Raw genomic sequence first — 23628 nt, forward strand, 5'->3', positions numbered from 1 at the left:
CCTAGGCTTAGGACTGGCTACTATCTGTATATAGCAACGGTACCGTGCTCTGTATTCTTTATCTATATCTGTTTGTAATCATTCCTTAGGGATCTGATACTATATATATACTCTTTTACTTTTTTCATCATGTTTCCAAAATTACCATAACGCTATCTTTTGTACTGTAAATACTATAATCTCTATATGCTGTATTTGTAGCATCTTGATGCTATCTCTGTATATCTGTCTATATACTCTGTCTGTATACTCTGTATATATACTTTGTCTTTATACTCTATATGTTATGGTAATAGGAAACATGACATACTATAAATACTGTATATATTGTTCTAAATAAAGCTGTAATATACTGATCTGAGTAAAACTGTAATATACTATTCTGGATAAGTATCTGTGATATATTGGTCTGTATAAAACTATACCATACTGATTTGAGTAAAACTGTAATTTACTATTCTGGATGAATGTTTGTGATATACTGATCTGTATAAAACTATAACATACTGATCTGAGTAAAACTGTAATATACTATCTATATCTGTGTATTCAGTATAATATGATATACTGTAAAAACTATATAAGTTCTTCATCACATAAATATCTACTCTGGCCACACAAACATTTAAAACTCATATTCTGTAAAATTGGGTAATAAGCTGGTATATACATATGTGTAAAATCTCTGATAACATTATAAAAATTCCTAGCATAGCATATTTCCTTTACTTAATTTATGAAGAGCCCTCACTGAACTCTCGCCCTACACCCGCAGGGTTTTCCACTCAACACCTTGAAAATGACATCCCCCAGAACAAAGTATCAGTATTTTCTTGCCTACAACATTTCTTGTAACTGTAGGGGAAGCATATTCTGAACAAAACACCTTACCCTGATATTGGGAAGAAATCCAAACCAACTCCACCAATGATAAGCTCCAGTAGACTTGCAGAGAACTTCGTCAGGAGCGTCATGGTGGCTTTAGATCGTCGATCTGGTGTAAAACGGACCTAAAATCGAAGAGAGAAGGAGGGAGATGCGTTTTAGAGAGAGAAAGAGGGGGTTTGCGTTGAAAATTTGTCTAAAAATCTGGGTTTTCACTATTTATAGAGCCGAATTCATTGATGAGACACGTCACCTTATCGATGAGTCCTTTAATAATTTCGTCGATGAACTTCCTCCCTTCTTGACAAATTTTAGACTATCGCAAAACCCCTTTTCGTATCTTCTCGTCAACAAGGCGTGCCTTTGTCAATGAGGTGTGGATTTGTTGACGAGGTCCCCTTATGCGCTCGTCAATGAACTCCTTGTGTTCGTCGACGAGGCCCTGTATGTTACTTTTAGGTTATTCCATCCAAAGTGCGCGTTCGTCGACGAAGCCTACTGCCTCCTTCTGTTTCTGTTTCCATTTCGCCCCCTCTTCATTATTTAAAAAAAGCCATTATTTTTCAGGTCGTTACATTCTTCCCTCCTTATAAAATTTCGTTCTCAAAATTTACTGTCTGTATCTTTATCTATCATCCCATAAAGTGAAAAGGTCTTCTTATTTTATTACCCGCCCTCACTTATGGCAAAGGAATACCGTGGTTACATTTTATGTTATGAGAGATTACATATATAAAACTAAAACTATCTACTCACTAAATCCATACATGTACCTACAAAAGAAACTTATCTAACTATTATATTTTACGTGATTACCTCTATACCTCTTGAAACAACTGCGAGTATCTCTGTCTAATCTACTCCTTGAGTTCCCAAGAAACTTCCTTTATAGCATGATTTTTCCACAAAACTTTCACTAACTGAATTTCTTTAGTACGTAGTTCTTGTGTCTTTCTGTCTAAAATCTCTACTGGCGTCTCTTCATAAGCTAGTGAATTCTTGAGTTTTATCTCTGCATAGCTGATTATGTGGGATGGGTCTGGGACGTATTTCCTTAATATATCAACATGAAATACGTTGTGAATTCGAGCCAAAGCTGGCGGCAAAGCTAGCCTATAGGCAACTAACCTTATTCTCTCTAGTATCTCAAAAGGGCCAATATAACTAGGGCTCAATTTGCCCTTCTTTCCAAACCTCATAACTCCTTTTAGGGGAGCTATCTTCAAAAATACTCAATCTCCCACATCAAACTCTAACTCACAGTGATGAGTATTTGCGTAGCTTTTCTTCTGACTCTGTGCTGTACTGATTCTTTCTTTAATTAATCGAACCTTGTCACAAGCCTGCTGTACTATCTCTTGACCCAAAACTCACCTTTCACCTACCTCATCCCAGAAGAGAGGAGAACAACATCTCCTACCATACAATACTTCATATGGAGCCATACCAATGCTAGCCTGGTAGCTGTTATTGTAGGCAAACTCGACTAACGGCATAAACTGAATCCAATTGCCTCCAAAATCAAGCATACAAGCACGAAGCATATCCTCTAGTGTCTGAATCGTCCTCTCAATCTGACCATCTGTCTGGAGATAGAAAGTAGTGCTAAAAGCTAATTGTGTACCCATAACCTCTTGAAAACTTTTTTAGAATCATGAAGTAAACCGAGGATCTCGGTTTGAGACTATGGATATCGGCACACCATGGACGTGAACTATCTCCTAAACATAAATTTCTGCCAACCTGTCCATGGAATAACCGACTTTAATAGGGATGAAATGGGCGGTCTTCGTCAAACGATCAACAACCACCCAAATCGCATTCCACCCATGTCGCACTAGTGGTAACCCTGTAACAAAATCTATCGAAACATGATCCCATTTCCACTCTGGAATAAACAACGGTTGCAACTGCCCTGCTGGTCTGTGGTGTTCAGCTTTAACCTGCTAACACATCAAGCACTGCTATACAAATTAAGCTATGTCTCTCTTCATTCCACTCTACCAGAAGTACTCTCGTAGATCCCGATACATTTTAGTGCTACCTGGATGTACGGTGTATAGGGATCTGTAAGCCTCCTCTAATATAGTTCTCCTGATCTCGGTATTTGCAGGAACACAGAGCCTAGCACGGATCGCAGGGCTTTGTCATCTGATATGCTGAACTCCTCTCCCTATTCATCTCGCACTCTAGCCATCACCTCTTCCAACTCCGCATCATCACCTTGAGCTGCTTTAATCCTCTCGTATAGCGTAGGCTGAACCACTAGACTGACAATAACTGCCTGAGGACTTTTCTCTACCAATTCTATGCTAAGTCTCTCCAAATCCATCAAAATTGAGTGCTGAATCTCCATAATTGCCAGTACGAGTCCCCCTGATTTCCCGCTCAGGGCATCTACCACTACATTCGCTTTTCCTAGGTGGTAACTAATCGTGCAATCATAGTCTTCAATAAGCTCTAGCCACCTTCTTTGCCTTATATTCAACTCTTTCTGGGTAAAGAAATATTTCAGGCTCTTGTGATCCATGAAAATCTCGCGCTTTCCACCATATAGGTAATGCCTCCAAATCTTAAGAGCATACACCACCACAGCAAGCTCTAAATCATGGACAGGATAATTCTTCTCATATTCTTTAAGCTGCCTAGATGCATATGCAATAACCCTGTCGTGCTGCATCAACACGCATCCAAGACCCTTTAAAGAGGCATCACTGTATATTACAAACCCGACTTCCCCAAATGGAATAGCTAATACTGGAGCTGAAACTAACCGCTACTTTAACTTTTGAAACTCTGCTCACAGTCGTCGGTCCAATCAAACTTTATATTTTTTCTCGTAAGTTGTGTTAATGGACCTGATAGTCTGGAGAAACCATCCATAAAGCACCAGTAATAACCTACTAATCCTAGAAAACTCCTGACTTCCTAAACATTTCCCAACCTTTCCCAACTCACCACTGCCTCTATTTTACTTGGATCAACTGATACACCTGCTTCAAAGATCACATGGCCGAGAAAAGTAACCTGTTTTAACTAAAACTCACACTTCTTGAATTTTGCATAAAATTTTCTTTCCCTTAATATCTACAACACCAGCCTCAAATGATGCTCGTGCTCCTCAAAACTTCTCGAGTAGACCAGTATATCATCAATAAACACAACCACAAACTAGTCGACCCAAATGGCATTACTAAAAACTCATAATGCCTATATCTAGTACGAAATTCGGTCTTCGAAATATCTTCTGCTCTAACTTTCACCTGATGGTAGCCTGACCGCAGATCAATTTTAGAGTAAACCTGGGTCCCCTGAAGCTGATCAAATAAATCATCGATCCTAAGGAGAGGGTATTTATTTTTGATTATCAGTTTATTTATCTCCCTATAATCGATGCAAGCTCATGGTTCCATCCTTCTTTTTTCACGAATAAAACTAGAGCTCCCTAGGGCAACACACTGGGCCTGATAAAACCCTTATCCAGTAATTCCCGTAGCTGATCTTTCAGTTCTTTCAACTCGATTAGAGCCATACAGTATGGTGCTTTAGATACTGGCATAGATCCTAGCAACAAGTCTATAGTGAACTCAATCTCATGATTAGGTGGCAAACTAGGTAATTCCTATGGAAATACATCTGGAAACTCTCTCACTACTGGTATGTCAACTTGTCTCAATTCTTCTTTTGTCAATTCTTTTAGGTATGCGACATACCCCTGGCAACCACCCTGCAGCAACCTCCTCACCTGAATAGCTGACACCAACTATGGCGAGGCACGTACGCGTGATCCTATGAATCTGTACTCTTGCTCGCCTAGGGATTTGAAAATTACTTCCTTCTGATGACAATCAATATCGGCGTGATAAGTTGTTAGCCAATCCATGCCTAATATCACATCAAACCCCTATATATCTAGGACCACGAGACCCGCAAGTAGTACTCTCTCTTGAACACTCACTGGGAAATTTTGTAACACTTTTCTGCATCTTATTACAGATCCCATCGGCGTACCGACAGATAATTCTACGTCTAAAGGATGTGTCTCTACTCCAGTCATTTTTACATATGCCGCCGATATAAAAGAGTGAGTGACACCTATATCAAACAAAATAACAATTTTATATGGTAAAGAAATAATGATACCTGTGACCACGTCTCTAGACGTCTCAGCATCTTTCGGCGTCAATGCATAGACCCTCGCTGGTGCAGTATTCCTCTGCTAACCTCCACGGGGTGCCTGATATCCACCTCAAAATAGTATGGGAGTCGGTGCATAATTTGACGGCATCCAACACGATCGAGCCATATGATCGGGCCTCCCAAAATGATAACGGACATTCTCCCCCAGTCGGCACTCACTAGGATGTCTCCATCCGCATCTAGGAAAAATAGCAAGAAGTTGTTTGCCTTAAAATCCCCCATGCTCTACCATCTGCCTCTGGCCTCCGCCAGATCTACCTCCTCTCCAAGGACCTCGGTTGGGACTCGCCTGAAAACTCAAGGGGCAGTCTTCTTCCTCTGACCCTGTATCTCCGTCTCTCTAGATAGACTCTCCTCTGCTATACTAGCTTTATCAACCAACACTGAGAAATCCTAAATTTTTAGTACTACCACATGCCTATAAATATCACGCCTCCGGTTCCTCTCGAATATTCTCGCCTTCTTCACTTCATCAGGGACAATATATGGGTAGAAATGCGAGAGCTTGATAAATCTCTCCGCATATTGCTAGATAGTCAATCATCCTTGGGGCCGGTTTAGAAACTCCTGTACTCGAGCCTCTCTGACTGAGGTAGGGTAATATCTATTGAAGAACACGTCCCTGAATCGAGCCCAGGTCATCGGCACTGGTATAGCCCTCTGCTCCTCCAATAGTCGGGTGGCTGACCACCATCTCTTAGCCTCCCCTGCCAGCCTATACGTAGCATATAAAACTCTCTGCTCGTCGATGCAATGAAGTACTGTCAAAATCTTCTCTACCTCTTGCACCCAGTTCTTTGCAATTGCAGGGTTAGTCGCTTCAGAAAACACTAGCAGATTCATCTTCATAAATTTCTCTATGGTACATCCCTAAACCAAAGATGGACCTTCCTGCTCTCTAGATGTCCGTGCAATTTCAGCCATAACTTGCTGAGCCACACTATGTAGCATAGCATCTGAATCCTCGCCTACTGCGTCAGAAGGACCAGCACCATCATTCCCACTAGCGTGAGCACTACTGGCTCTTGGGTCCATCCTGCAAACACATAGAACACCATTTCAGAATTCTATTTCCCTACAAATCCAACTTATTCAACTAAAACTCCAAATTCTCTATTAACCATCCCTCTTGATCCTAACCCCAAAATTCAATCCTGCAACCCAAACACATGACTCATTCATAGTTTACTTTGATTTTCTTGAAATCGTTACCCCAGGAAAAACATAGAAACCACCACGAAAATTCTTTATCTAGACCACAGAACAAAACCTCAAATATTTTTCCTATATTCTGGTATTGTTTCCCGCTGCACTCTAAAGTTTGTAGAACCTAGCAACCTAAGCTCTGATACCAAATTGTGATAACCTAAAAATTTACATCATATATATATATATTAACTGTTCTGATACCCCCTACTATGTAACTCAAGCCTCCGAAGGCATTGGGGTTAATCTGAATATCAAATCATACCTATGCAGCAGAAACGTAATCAATACATCCATACACATCATACAATACCAGGGATCTGTATTTCCAAACCATACTATATAATACATCTCTCTCCAAAATATCTGTCCCAAAACACAAAACCCTACACAAGCTTACCCTTTAATCCAGGGTAATCAAATAAACTCTCTATCCGCGAGCCTGATCAGCTCGCCCAGTAGGCTCACCTGAAAAATGTTAAACTGATGGGGTAAGTCGACGCTCAGTAAGTGGAAATATGCTATTACTAGTGTATGACGACTAAGTTACATACTATTAAAATAACAACTGAATTGTAATGAAATAGTAAATCTGTAAAGCATGTCCATTATTTTCAAAATTTAAAATATAACTGTATCATCCGTATTTTCTACTTTTCGTATTGCTAATATCATACTATACTCATCAGATATTGTAAAACTGTATAAATATACATATTGTGCTTTTATCCCTAGAACTCTATATGTCATGATTTGACTCCTTATGACAGGGTTGTGCGGCCCGTAGGCGGGACTTAATCTAGTCGGCCCTCCCGATAAGTCATCATACTCTACACTACCTCAGCCTGGCCAAACTGCATCCACTCTTAGGCTCGGGACTGGCTGCTACCTCGTCAAACTAGCCCTCTCAACCCAGCGAACTGGGGAGCTGCATCCTCTTCGAGCACAGTTTGACGGTACCCACACACTATCTGAGATATGTGGTTGCACTCTATCTGTATATAGCAACGGTACCGTGCTTTGTATTCTTTATCTGTATCTGTTTGTGATCATTCCTTAGGGATCTGATACTTTTTACTTTTTTTATTATGTTTCCAAAATTACCATAACACTATCTTTTGTACTGTAAATACTGTAATCTCTGTATGCTGTATTTGTAGCATCTTGATGCTATCTCTATATATCTGTCTATATACTCTATCTTTATACTCTGTATGTTATAGTAATAGGAAACATGACATACTATAAATACTGTATATATTGTTCTGAATAAAGCTGTAATATACTGATCTGAGTAAAACTGTAATATACTATTCTGGATAACTATCTGTGATATATTGGTCTGTATAAAACTATACCATACTGATTTGAGTAAAACCGTAATTTACTATTCTGGATGAATGTTTGTGATATACTGATCTGTATAAAATTATAATATACTAATATGAGTAAAACTGTAATATACTGTCTATATCTATGTATTCAGTATAGTATGATATACTATAAAAACTATATAAGTTCTTCATCACATAAATATCTACTTTGGTCACACAAGCATTTAAAGCTCATATTCTGTAAAACTGGGTAATAAGCTGGTATATACATATGTGTAAAATCTCTGATAACATTATAAAAATTCCTAGCATAGCATATTTCCCTTACTTAATTTCTGAAGAGCCTTTACTGAACTTTGGCCCTACACCCGCAGGATTCTACACTCAACACCCTGAAAATGACATCCCTCAGAACAAAGTATTAGTATTTTCTTGCCTACAACATTTCTTATTGTAGGGGAAGCATATTTTGAACAAAACACCTTACCCCGACATTGGGACGAAATCCAAACCTACTCCACCAACGATAAGCTCCAGCAAACTTGCAGAGAACTTCACCAAGAGCGTCGTGGTGGCTTCAGATCGTCGATTCGACGTAAAACGGACTCAAAATCGAAGAGAGAAGGAGGGAGATGTGTTTTAGAGAGAGAAAGAGGGGGTTTGCGCTGAAAATTTGTCTAAAAATCCGGGTTTTGACTATTTATAGAGTTGGATTCATCGACGAGGTGACGGTAGATGAGACACATCACCTCGTCGATGAGTCCTTTAATAATTTTGTCGACGAATTTTCTCCCTCGTCGATGAATTTTAGACTATCCCAAAAGCCCTTTTTGGTATCTTCTCGTCGACAAGGCGTGGCTTTGTCAACGATGTCCCCTTATGCGCTCGTCGATGAACTCCCTGTATTCGTCGACAAGGCCTTGTGTGTTACTTCCGGGTTATTCCAACGAAAGTGCAATGTCGTCGCATTCGTCGATGAAGCCTACTGCCTCCTTCTGTTTTTGTTTCCATTCCCCCCTTCTTCATTATTTTAAAAAAATCATTATTTTTCGAGTTATTACAAAATTTCTTTGTTATTCTTGGATTGATTCCGAGATTTCTGATTAGACCAAATTTTAAACTTTCCTTTGCCTCGCTCATTACAACCCTTTACCATAAGTCCTTCTCCTTCATTACATATTATTAGCCTTTGATGAAAATTTAACAAAGCACTTGTTACCTCTTCCAAATCAAGTGTTTCTTTTCCTCACATAAGAGTGGTCACAAGATTTTCATAGGTTTGAGTTGAGGGCAAGGAATTTAACAGCATCAAAGCCTTATCATCCTCATCAAACTTCACATCAATTCTCATAAGATCACTTATGATTTGATTAAATGCATTGATGTGTTGATCTAGACTAGATCCTTCTACCATTTTAAGCCAATATAAATGCTGCTTAAGAAAAAGTTTGTTATTGAGGGATTTAGACATGTACCGACTTTATAACTTTCTCCAAAAGCCGCTGGAGAATCCTCCTCCATCACCCGATAGAGAACTTCATCAGCCAAACACAAGCGTATTGTCGATGTTGCCTTTACTTTCAAATCTACCCATGTTGTCTCATCCATTCCATCAAGTTGAGTATCAAACATTGCTTTCGCCATTCCTTGTTGCACTAGAATATCCTTCACTCTCTTTTTCCATAAACCAAAACTTTCGGTTCCATCAAATTTGACAATGTCAAATCTTGTAGAAGACGATCTCGATGCCATAACAACAACCTCACTCTAATATCAATTTGTTGACATATGGATCATATAATGAAGATGCATAGCGGAATAAACAACAATAAGTGAATGTAAATAACACACACAACCATAACAAGATCAACACAGATTTACGTCGTTCGAAAAAGCCTACATCCACGGAAACAATGACACACAAATTTTACTAAGGAAATCAAAATGTACACAATACACTTCTTTAATGATCACTCTCTCTCTCTCTCTCTCTCTCTCTCAAAATACGCCTAGATGACATATATAGACGTTCCTTGGAGGTTTCCCCCCGTTTTCCCAACCACCCAACGTTCAAAAATTTAAAATTCAGAAAAACTATCGCAGCTCAGGCGCCTTTTGTCGATGAGACTATGAAAAACCTTCGTCAACGAATATAGGGCTCTCGTTGATGATGCCAGAAGTCTGAAATTTCCTGCTCTCGGTAATTATTTATTGATGAGCTTCAGAACCTTTGTCGACGAACCTCTGTTGTTCCCTCATTGATGAATACAAGGCTCTCGTCGACAAGTCATGTTGTGCTGCCCTTTCATGTTTTTCCTCCTTCCTTCTTTGCTTATCAAAACAGAAGTATAAGAGCCACAAATAACAACCTTTATAAAATCAAATTCAATAAGGCTTTCTAGCAATATATGTATGAGATTAAATACATGCTTAAGCCTTTCTTGAATATTAACCCAAAAATAATTTCTCCAAAATGATTTTCAAATTAAAAGAGTAGGAGAAATTTTAACTTTGTTTTTCAAAACAATGAGGAGGCTTTCAAGCTATATATTATGAACATGAACATAAGCTCAAGTCCTCCAATAAACCCTTTAAAAAAATTTTCTCCAAACAAATATTTTCAAGATGAATGGAGGAGAAATTTTAGTTTTGAATAAGCACAAGGGTAAGAATTGTTTGGAGCAATATATATGAATGAATATATGCCCAAGACTTTCAAATATAACTCAAAATATTTTCCTCCAAAAATATTTTTCAAATAAAAGAAGGGGAGTAATTTTGATCTTGGAAAATATAAAAGAAAAGGGCCTTCAAGCAATATATGATACACTCAAGAATTTTTAAATAAAACCCCCAAAAAGATTTTCCCAAAAAAGGATTTCAAGAAGAATGGAGTAGGAGAAAAAAGAATTTTAATGCACAAATGGGAAATTAAAGTGGGAGAGAATCAAAGAAGGATTACAAACAAATTTAACATGATTCTCTAATAGTTTTCAAGTGTTTTAGCTTGTATTTATAGGCAAAAAATCTAATATAACCATTATGGCAATTGGGAGGTTAAAATATTATTATATTTTGAAAACAAGTCGTTTTTCGGCCATTGGAGCGCTTTATCGAGAAGGCTGGTCAACTACGGCCAAGCTCCAGTCGGCTGGGGCTTCAAATTCACGAGGTCCAGTCAACTAGAGTGAAAATCCGGTCGGCTGGACTCAAGTTTTTTGCGCCGACATCTTTCAGTGTTTTGATTATAACGTTTTATATACAACTCCAAATTGAACGTTCTTGGTATCAACAAAAATCTAAGAGAAAACCCCACAACTTTCATGTTGAGCACTTTTTAAGATAAAAAGTTATAGATTAAGAAAAATATTCATCAATGAAACGGAAGAAACATGAAGGGAATTTTCTACTATGGACACCCTTCAGTATTTTGGGCATTATGTTTTCTAGATAACTCCAAATGGAGGGTTCTTGGTATCAAACAAAAGTTAAGAGAAAATCCCACAATTTTCATGTTGAACATATTTTAATATGAGAACTAATTGATTGAGAAAATTATTCATCATTGCGACGGTTGAAACATAAAAAGGGATTTTGAAAAACTTGTTTTGGAGTTTTTTTATTCCAAAAATGATTTTTGTCCTTATTTTTATTTTCATAACCAATTTAAACCTTTTGGTATAAGTTTAGCTTTTTGAATAAAAGATTTTCATTAAAATCTTGGATTTTAAGGTCAATATAAGGTCTAGTCATTTTGAGAGATTGAGAGAGCTTCAAATTAAACCATATAAGCATGCATGCACAAATGAAAGCTAATTACTATTACAACTTAAAAACAATCAAAAGTATTCAAGCTTTTGCTCTCCTGATGTCCATGGAATACACTAAGAGGATGTGATCGTGTACGTGCTACATGACTTCTATTTTGCATCTGTCACTTGTGCTATCACGGAGATAAACTTGTACACACACTTAGCACAAAAGTGAGATACTGTGCTTTGTTATAATCAAAACGGGATTAGACTCAAAAAGGCAACAACATGATTTTATTATTTAATTAATTATATAATTATTATAATTGTACTACTTTTTCTTATGTGGGTTGGTAACTGGGGTTAAAGATAAAGCTAAAAAATGAATAGTAAGATTAAAAGTAATTGTCAAAGAAAATAATTGTTAACATTTTATATGAATAATAACAAATTCGACGTAATATTTTATTTTATACAAATGAACTAGATCAATAGATTTATAAATAAAATAATTACTTAAATTTCACTGAAGTTGAATAGTATATTTTAATAAATTCAATGCTTAAAATATTGAATCGAGCATGACTTTCATTAAGAACATTATTATTATGCTAGCGCTAATGTTGTTATTATTGACCTAAAGATAAGTTGGGCATAAATTAATAAAGCTTTCAAATATTTAAATTTTAATATTATACAATTTAAAATCTTTGTTGGACACATTAGATGGACTCAGTGTTAAACTCTTAAAAATAGGAATATTGAAAAGTTTGGAAAACAAGTTAACTTGATGAGCTTTTAGGACATAATCGAAAAAAATAATATTTTGAGCTAATTTCTATTTACTAAAAGTAATTGGATTCAAAATGAGAATAAGATAAGGTGTTATTAAAATGACTAAAGTAAAATAAAAGTAGATATCTCTAGAAGCCGTGCTTCCGAAGTAACAAAACAAAAGAGTTAAAAAAAAAAAGAAAACATATAAAGTTCACTATGGAATTGGGATTATATGTACATACACATTTATTCTCTTTTATCATATCCTACCTTTTCACCATATGCAATTTTAAATGTATTTTTGGACAACTATGGATGAATAAAGTCAAAATTTGACCACACTATTACATTTTAAGATTTGAGCATTTCCATATGATATAGTTTTTTTTAATCCTCATCTTTGAGATTTGGAATTTTTTTATCGGGGTGTGTATTTAATCATATCTCCAAAAATTATAATATTTATTAATTATGAAAATTGGTTCAAATGATATTTTAGTCAGATAACGTTGTTAAAATTTTAGTGTAGAGGAAAAGTGGCTTTTGGTTGGTTGAATTTTAAAATAATTATAATTAAGTCTAATGATGAGATTTATTTGATTTATGGTCAACTTCTAGATGTTTAAAATTAAGCTAATATTACGAGTGCATATTGATAACATGTGCAACCATCTGTGTACATACGCACATTACAATTATATGTAATAAGATAAATAATACTAAAGCTAAATTTACAAATATTAAAAGTATAAATATTCAAAGTCACTTTTAAAAATCTATATTTTATTTGGAGTTATGAAAACTATCAAACACCACATGGATAAATGAAAATCTCAAATCTTAAATGAACATGTATTTTTTGTTCTTAATTATTTTCTAAAACATCACACTTGTTCCACTAAAAATATTTGTAAATTTATTACAATTTCTAAATTATGATTTCTAGTTAAAACCTTTATAATTGCTATTTTTTTTTGTTCACTTAATGGTTAATTAATGGGCTTTCTTAATGAGGGTACTTCATAGAATTACAATTTCTTAGTGATTAGTCTATTAACTAATTTTTTTTTGTCTAAAAATTTATCTTTTATACACTAGGTTACTATTTATCTAAACAACGGTAGATACAATTCACTTAAAGAGGAATTCATCTATTTTATTTTGGGTTTATACATTTCATTTTAGGTTAATTCATCCTTAATTAAATGAAAATTTTAAGGTTTAAACCTTAATCTATTCAAAATAAAATTTCCCAATATAATTTTATCTAATTTTTATTGAATAAATTTCTTTTAGAAAATTTTTATATTACTTTCTAAAGATAACACTACTTTTTATCTTCAAAATGGCGTACTTTTATGTATGAATATGTATTGCTAATTTATTTCTCTTTCTTAATCAAATGAAGTTTATTTTTTTGTAGGTTTAAATATAATTTATCTAAACTAGACATTATAAAAAAAATGTAAGTTGAATTTTATTTGAATTTAATTTTTTAAAATAATTTCGTCTTACTTTTAAAATATAAGGATATTTTTATCTAAAAAATAATTGTATAATTTGTATTTTTTTACTTTATATATAGTTAGATTGTGATATGTTATATGAAGATTTTTTTTGTTAGATTCAAAAAAAAAAATGCCTACCATATTTAAATTATAATTTATATATATTTAATTTTTTCTAGTTTTAGTTGATTTTAATGTACTTTTAGGTCTAGATCTTTTCATTAAACATTAAAAAGATGTTAGTATTTTTTATCCTTAATTTTGGTAAAAATTAAATAACCAAATATCTCATGCATCCCATGAGTTATTATTATTATTAGTATGAAAAATGAAAATTTGTTTTGCTATAATTTAAAATTAAGAAAAATTATAGGCGAATGGCATATAAAATTAAATTATTGTTCATTCATTTACTCTATATTTTATTTATAATATTTTTTATAATAAAATATTAAAATATAAATTTATTATTATTCTAAAAAATATTTTCCAAATTATAATTAGATCTTTTAGCAGATCCACAACACCAAATAACTTTCCTGGGAGCAAATGGGCTAATTCATGCTTCAAAAGTAGGGGTGGCAAAATGTGTTGACTTTGGTGTAACCCCAAAAGGAGAAAAAGGGGGGGGGGGGGGGTTGAATTGGATATTTAAAAAATTTTAGGTCAAATGTTTCACAATCAGTATATCACAACCTAGAGTCTGTCTATAACAAGCATTGAATTTACAGATAAATGAAGAAGCAGATGATTTGCACAAGTGTATGCTTCCAGTATTTCCAAACAATCACAAATAAATATTTAACAATTTAATGCAACAAATTCAGCACTTAAATCTCACCATGCAAATACCCAAAAGTAAAGTAGATAAAGTAAGAGATAATACCAGATATGTTATTGGGGTTCGGCAACCGTACCTACGTCCCCACCTCAAGCTACACCAACTATGAGGATTCCACTAAACCTTGCCCACTTACAGGTGGAGCGGCACCAGTTACAACCTCCCTCTCCTTACTGGGCAAGGGAAACCCCAGGTCACATTAGCAGGGCTAACCCCAACCTATGTTAGATATCCTAGCCCAGGAGTATATAGTCCAGAGGGGGGGTGAATTGACTCTTTTGCAGAATTACAAACTTTCTCTACAAAACAAAAACTCTTGGCGATATATAAGAAATTATATCGCAATATAAATATAAATCATGCGTAAGATATAAAATAAAGAGTGTAAGGGAGAGAAAGAACAACACCGGTATTTTTACGTGGTTCGGCACCAGGCCTGCATCCACACCTTAGCACCAAGCCAAGGATTCCACAATCCACTATAATCGCTTCTTCTACAGCGGAGCAAGTCTTACAAACTCGGGAACAAATCCCTATCGCTTGCAAAGAGCCTTTATCGATTCGGTTCACAAAGAACCTTATAACTTGGTTCACAAAGAACCTTTCACAAGAAGATGGAAGATTACAAAGAATGCTCCTTATAATGAGCAAATATGATTTACAACCCAAACCTCACACTATTTTCTCAATAATTGAATCAATCACAATAAGTGAGCAAGAGAGAATGAACACATGTAATGAAGAACTAATATGCAATGTGTTAGGTTTTGTATAAAATGATGTTTTTTACTAACAATGATCAAAGACCTTCAAAACCATGTTAATACAAGTTTAATAGCTTGTATTTATAGCCCAAGAGCCTTGGGAGCCATTAACTAGCCGTTGGGGGGAAGAAAAGATATTTTATTTGGTAAACTACCCGTTTTTCACCCGTTAGCATCATTCTATCCATTGAACTCATCGACTAGGCCCCTGCACTCGTTGACTAATCACATACTACAACTCGTCGATAAATTCCCTGTGTTCATTGACAAGGTCCCTGAATTAGACAAGGCATCAACATAATTGTCTTAGCTTTCCAGGGACACCAAGATCGTCCCATTTGGACTTTTCTAGCAAAAGTTATGCCCAACATATTGAAAGGCGTTTAGGACTCAAGGCTGCACTACAGTAGTGACGATTGTTTTGTTTTTCCTTTTCAAAAAGCGTTTTAATGACTTAAAATATTCTTGAACAAAAGTATATGAAATATATTAAGTCTAATGAAGATTAAAACTTGTCCAAGTGAGTTTCCCCATGAATATAAGATATCTTGTTTTATGAAAATATATTTGAAAACTCCTTTCGATATCTTATATGCTTAGTATGTCCTTTATTGAAAATATGCTTGACTTTTAAGACTTTAGGACATACAACTAGTTTTGCAAAATCGGGACCAAGTTATGAAAATTTTTTTAACTCATATATTACTTAACACTTGTCCCATTTTGAAAACTTAATTGAGTATAGGATTATTTTGACAAACTCTTTGTTTTTACTTTGAAAACTATGAATTGTGAGTTTGTTACTTTTGTGCAGATCCTATATGCTTATGTGTCCTAGTATGTTTATGCAATGGCTCAACTCTTACTCAAAAATCATGCAAGAAACACACCACAAGAGTTACAATACGCACTCACTGACACAACCCTTATTACAATTAATTTATACCAAAAAAAACTTCGGGATGTGCTTTGGTGCTTCCGAGTCAGCGTCCTTTCGATCTTTTCTGTTTGATGTCTACTCGGATTTGCTTTGGTGCTTCCAAGTTAGCGTCCTTCTGATCTTTTCTATTTGACATCTACTCAGTCCGATCTTTGCTTCTGATTTGGTACCTCCATATATCTAACACTTTGTACCTGTACTAGATAAGATCTGCAAGGATGGAAAATATTAGGAACAACAAATAGGTTTATATCATCGAAACATATAAACCAAGATAGTGTATCTGTCAGGGCCAACATTCTCCCCTTTTTTGATGATGTATAACCTATTAAGAATCTACTTAATCTTTGCATTAGTGTTTGTTCTTACTAAGACTTATTGTGCAAAGATAAGCTTACTTAGAACCACTAATGGTTTGTTGTCATCAAAAGATCATGTAGCCATGAAGGCTAATACTCTCCCCCTTTTTGATGATGGCAAGCCATTGGTGTTCTATATGGGGTATGTTTTAAAGCTCCCCCTTAATTTATGCATATTGTTACATGATATTTATAATTTGCTCCCCCCCTACTATATGCATATGAGGCATAAAAACAATTCATGTTCATTTGAGCTTTTAACATGCATTCCATAAAATAGAAAGTTTATTTAAGATAAAGCCTTCTCCCCCACACATAACATCAAACATATTATTCCTAACATATAGGACACAAAAAATCTTCTCCCCCCTTGATCATCATCAAAAAGAGAGATGCAATTCATTTTAGCTAAAAATGGATTTTTCCCCTTAATATAAGATTCCACGGTGGTGAGGTAAGTATGTGCTAAACACATAAGCCAATTGTTGGTGCTAAACTATAACGTGTGAAATGCCCAGATGGGCTTCCTTACTTACTCATGGATGATGATTTCTAAGGTTTATTACCATTTGATGTTGAATCAATCATTCAATGATTATTCAAAAATGGACATTTTCAAAATAAGCACAAAATATTTATGCTTATAATTTAAGCATAGAAAATATGTCCTAACAACTTGGCAAAGAGCATGTAGATGTAAACTTGGCTTTATTTGACAATGCTCTTTAGAAAATAGGAGACATGTTCTCCTAATTTGCCACTAATGGGAAAGTATTCTTCAAACATAAGATATTACAAATAAATGTTTCATTTTATAATACCACTTGTTGCTATAATTATTTTTACTAAAATTCAATTTTTAAAAATGTTATGTTTTAGATATCCAAACTAAAGCATATATCATCAAAACAATTCACATGAGAAAAACAAGGTTTTTCCATTTATCACCCATAAACTTTATTTTTAACTAACAAGCTTTGCATGCTATTTCATCCCATAAATAATAGCCAATAAAAGGAAATAAACCAATTTTAAAGATGAATACAATTCAAGAAATCATATTGGTTTTAGTATTTTCATTCATCAACATTGGCTTGATCATCAAGAATTCCCAATAAAGTAATTTAACAATTCAAAATGCATTAATTGAGATTTTATCCTTTAAGCACATCTTAGTCATCATATTCTTTTTACCTAAATACGTAAAGTCTACCTAAAATTAATTCCTAATCCTAGGTTCTAAGGAAACAGGAATTCAAAGATCACGTGTTTCCTTTGGGTACCCATTCCTCCTTGGGTGCCAATGGGTTTTTCTTCACTACCCATTCTAACTTCTTTTGTTTGCCTCTATTTCCTCTATAAGGAAAAAAATATCTTATGTGACCTTTTCTTTCACAATATAAATAAATTTTATTTTCATGTGAGGGTCTTGACTTATTTGTATTATTTTTGCTTGTTGAGGCATGACCATGTGCTTTAAAATTATTTTTGCAAAAATTATTTTTCTTAACTCCCAAAAATGCTTTGGAGTTTTCTTTTCCTTTAATTGTTTTGCTATGATCTTCCTTTTTCTTTTTCAAGAGAGTCTTTTCTTTCATAATATTTCCAATTTGATTTTTCAAATTTTCAACTTGCTCTTGAAAAATTTTATGGTCTTTTTGAGCTTTTTCATTAAGCTCCTCATTTTCTTTTCTAAGGGAAGAATTTTCATCTTTCAAGGTAGAACAAGACAAGGTTCTTTTCCTTTGTATTTTGACAATTTTTCCTCCAAGTTTTCTATCTTTACTTGCTTCTTTTGAGAATTTAAAACAAGCTCCTCATTCTTCTTTTCAAAAGAATTATTTTCTTCTATCAATGAGGATTCCCTATGTTTTGACAAAGCAAGTTCTTTCTCCATATTTTTGTTGCTTCTTTTTACTAAAACTAATTCATCATATAATTTAGCATAATTTTCTATTACTTCATCATAAGAAGGTGCATAATCCTCCTCATCTAAACTTATTTCATCTTCTTGTTCGTTAGCCATTCAGCATGGATGTGTTTTTTTCTTATTTTTTCTTATTTCTTCTTTCCTAAAGTATTGTTTTTCTTCAATTAATTTTCAAAGTCTTTTATGAGTGATTCCATATCATCCTTACTATCCTCATCATTTTCTAGCATTTCTTTGAATTTTGGATTAGATGATTTAAGAGCAACACATTTATCCTTCCTAGGCTTTTGAGGATCCAAAGTCATATTTTTCTTAAGTTCATAAGTCATAAGTGATCCAATAAGCTCATCAAGTGTGACTTTGGTTAAATCCTTTGCCTCCTCAATGGCGGTAGATTCAGCATGCCATGACTCAAGTAAAGATCGTAAAACTTTTTGAACATTATCCTCCATAGAATGAGTCCTACCGAATGCTTTTAATTCATTTATGATGTGTGTGAACCAAGTGAACATGGACGTGATGGATTCTCCCCCATCCATTTTAAACATTTCATATTCATTGACTAACATGTAAATTTTGGACTTCTTAGTTTGTGAAGTACCTTCATATGTGACTTCAAGTTTTTCTCATATTTTTTTACTGGTATCACAATCACACAAACATGATTGTATTCATTATCACTTAGAGCACAATAAATAAAATTTTTGGTTTGAAAGTTAAGCTCAACTAACCTTATTTCGGTGTCTAACATCTCCTCAAGATTTTTTGGTTCACCCTTGGTATTTTTGAATTTGTAATTTCCCTCTGAGATGACACACCATATTTTGAGATTGTGTGCTTAGATGAAGATGGTCATTCAGTTTTTCCAAGTCGGGTAGTTTGAACCGTCGAACAATGGCAGTCTTGCCACGGATTGTCCTTGGGAGGAGGTACTCACCAAATACTCCATTTGATCTTCACGGTCTGGATTGTTCTCCGAAAATAAAAGCGCCTCGCTTTAATACCACTTGTTAGACGTCCCAGCCCAGGAGTATATAGTCCAAAGGGGGGGTGAATGGACTCTTTTGCGGAACTACAAATTTCATCTACAAAATAAAAACTCTTGGCAAGATATAAGAAATTATATCGCAATATAAATATAAATCATGCACAAGATATAAAATAAAGAGTGTAAGGGAGAGAAAGAATAACACCGATATTTTTACGTGGTTCGGTACCAAGCCTATGTCCAAGCCTTAGCACCAAGCCAAGGATTCCACAATCCACTATAATCGCTCCTTCCGCAGCGGAGCAAGTCTTACAAACTCGAGAAAAAATCCCTACCGCTCACAGAGAGCCTTTACCGATTCGGTTCACAAAGGACCTTACAACTTGGTTTACAAAGAACCTTTCACAAGAAGATGGAAGATTACAAAGAATGCTCCTTACAATGAGCAAATATAATTTATAACTTAAACCTCACACTATTCTCTCAAGAATTGAATCAATCACAATAAGTGAGCAAGAGATAATGAGCACATGTAATGAAGAACTAATATGTAATGTGTTAGGTTTTGTATAAAATGATGTTTTTTACTAACAATGATCAAAGACCTTCAAAACCATGTTAATAGAAGTCTAATAGCTTGTATTTATAGTACAAGAGCCTTAAGAGTCGTTAACTAGCCATTGGGGGGGGGGGAAGAAAAGATATTTTATTTGGTAAACTAGCCGTTTTCCTCCCATTAGAGTCATTATGCCCATTGGACTTGTCGACCAAGCCCCTACACTCATCGACTAATCACATACTACAACTCGTCGACAAATCCTCTGTGTTTATTGACGAGGTCCCTGAATTAGAAAAAAGCTATCAGCATGAAAGTTGTGGAATTTTGTCTTAGCTTTCTAGAGACACCAATATCGTCTTGTTTGGATTTTTCTAGCAAAAGTTATGCCCAAACTACTGAAAGGTGTTCAGGACTCAAGGTTGCACTACAGTAGTGATGATTGCTTTGTTTTTCCTTTTCAAAAAGCATTTTAATGACTTAAAACATTCTTGAACAAAGGTATATGAAATATATTAAGTCTAATGAAGATTAAAACTTGTCCAAGTGAGTTTCCCCATGAATATAAGATATCTTGTTTTATGAAAATATATTTGAAAACTCGTTTCGATATCTTATATGCTTAGTATATCCTTTATTGAAAATATGTTTGACTTTTAGGACTTTAGGACATACAACTAGTTTTGCAAAATCGGGACTAAGTTATGAAAATGTTTATAACTCATATATTTCTTAACACTTGTCCCATTTTGAAAACTTAATTAAGTATAGGATTATTTTGACAAACTCTTCATTTTCACTCTGAGAACTATGAATTGTGAGTTTTTCACTTTTGTGCAGATCCTATATGCTCATGTGTCCTAGTATGCTTACACAATGGCTCAACTCTTACTAAAAAATCATGCAAGACACACACCACAAGTGTAGCGACCCGAAAAATAATGATATTTAAATAATAAAGAGGGAGAGAAATGGAAACAGTAACAGAAAGAGGCAGTTGATGAATACAGGGGATTCGTCGACAAGGGTACAACAGGATCTCGTCGACGAGGGCAAGCTTCATCGACGAGAAAATACCGAGAGGGGTTTTAGGCTATCTGAAATTCGTCGATGAGGAAGTAAGGTTCGTCGACGAAATTACTGAAAGACTCATTGATGAGATGACGTGGCTCGTCGACGAAGACCACAGTATAAATAGTGTTTAACTCGGATTTTTACATAGAATTTCAGCCAAAACCTCTCTCTCTCTCTCTCTCTCTCTCTCTCTCTCTCTCTCTCTCTCTCTCTCTCTCTCTCTCTCTTTCTTTCTCCTTTGCGGCTCCTCCTCATTCTTTCTTTGATTTCAGCCTCGTTGGTTGCCGAATCGATGATTTGAGGCCACCATGACGCTTCTGGCGGAGTTCTCTCCAAATCTACCAGAGCGGATCGTCGGTGGAACGAAATTGGAATTCATCCCAAATCCAGGATAAGACTTTTTATTCAGAATTTGACTTTCGAGCAGCTGTAGGAAATGCTATAGACGTGGAAATAGTGATGTTTTATTCTGAGATTTATGGTTTTCAGGGTGTTGAGTGGAGAACCCCACGGGTGTTTGACCCGTTATAGTAAGGGATTTTAGCAGGAAACAGGTAAGGAAAATATGCTATGCTAGGAGATTTATTTATGTTATCGGAAATTTTATATATATATATATATATATATATATATATATATATATATATGCATGTATACCAGATATTATACAAAATGTGAGTTTTCAAAGTATGTGTGGCCTGAGCACATGATATTGATATGCAGTTTTTCAGTATTTCAAGTTATACAACTATAGATAGATAATTGCATATTTTATATAGACAGAATATGTACACATATACAGTTTTATTCAGATGATTACACAGACAGATATATGTATATATATGTATTAGTATACAGATATATATTTAGAACAGTATATTCAATGTATACAGAAAGTTATGTTTTTCTAAATGCCATAACACTTGGCTTATACAAAAAGAAAGATCACAAATTATATAGAAAGAAAATACAAACCGATTACACAGTTATAGCATCAAGATACTACAGATATTAAAGTATTTACAGTATAGATTAATAGTGTTATGGTTATTTTGGAAACACAATGAAAATAGTATAAAGAGTATAGTATGTATATATATAGTATCAGATCCTAGTATGATGTAGCACTATGAATGATAGAAAGTTCAGATGATACAAATGTTTTAAGATATTATACATGTGTTGTACAAAATTGCCAGATTATGCAGTGTTTAAATACTATTATTATAATTTTATGACTCGGTCACCACACACTAGAATAGCATATTTCCACTTACTGAGCATCAACTCACCCCATTACTTTAACATTTTTCAGGTGAGCCAGCTGGGCGAGCAGATCAGGCTCGCGGATAGAGAATATTTTGATTACCCTGGTTATAGGGTGAGTTTTGACAGAGTTTTGTATTTTTGGGGTAGATGATGCTGGAGGGATTTGTTTTGTATGGCTATGGTCGATTTATATACTAGATTCTAGTATTGTACAGTATATATATAAATGGTTATATGATTTATGTTTGCGTTACTTAGGTATGGATGTAGATATACAAAAAAAAAAAAAAATGGTAAGAATTTTGAGGATGTTACAGCAAGAGTTACAATACGCACTCACTCACAGAACCCTTATTACAATTAATTTATACACAATAAAAACTCCGGGATGTTCTTTGGTGCTTCCGAGTCAGTGTCCTTTCGATTTTTTCTTTTTGATGTCTGCTCGGATTTGCTTTGGTGCTTCCAAGTTAGCGTCCTTCCAATCTTTTCTATTTGATATCTACTTGGTCCGATCTCTGCTTCTAATTTGGTACCTCCATGTATCCAACACTTTGTACCTGTACTGGATAAGATCTACAAGGATGGAAACTACTAGGAACAACAAATAGGTTAATATTACCAAAACATATAAACCAAGATAGTGTAGCTGTGAGGGCTACCACTTTACAACCTCTCCTTACAGGGGCGGAGAAGACCCACTTCAAGCCACGCTTAGAATACCAAATTTTGTATACAATTTATGTGCTTCTCCAATAAGCAAATGTGTACTATAACACAATCAATATAACCAATTGCACTTCAGTATGATAGGAGTTATAAGCTTAATGAGGTCTATAAGACTACTCTTAATATAATGAAAATAAGACAATTAGTATGTGAGAGTGTTCGAGTAGGGATCTTTGAGTCAAGATGAATATATCAATCAGAAAGTGTAATCTCAAAGATCTTAAACACACAAAAAAATATATTAAAGGATGATTTTCAAATATCAAGAACAGGAGATATTTGGATTTCTAGCTTGTTAAAAATATTGTACTAAAATAGCAAAACAAGCTCTTGAATCTTGCAACGAGTATGCAAAGGCTCACTGGCTTGAGAAAGTTTTCCCAAAAGAAATTTATGAATTAAATCACAAGGGAAAACTCTTGCTTACTCTCAATAAAATAATATCAGGCAAGTATATATAATGAGAGTGTAAGCTTCAAAAAGAATGTATGAAAAATATGCACAACAATATGAAAT

Source organism: Malania oleifera, chromosome 6 (assembly GCF_029873635.1).
Source record: "Malania oleifera isolate guangnan ecotype guangnan chromosome 6, ASM2987363v1, whole genome shotgun sequence".
NCBI classification, from domain to species: domain Eukaryota; kingdom Viridiplantae; phylum Streptophyta; class Magnoliopsida; order Santalales; family Ximeniaceae; genus Malania; species Malania oleifera.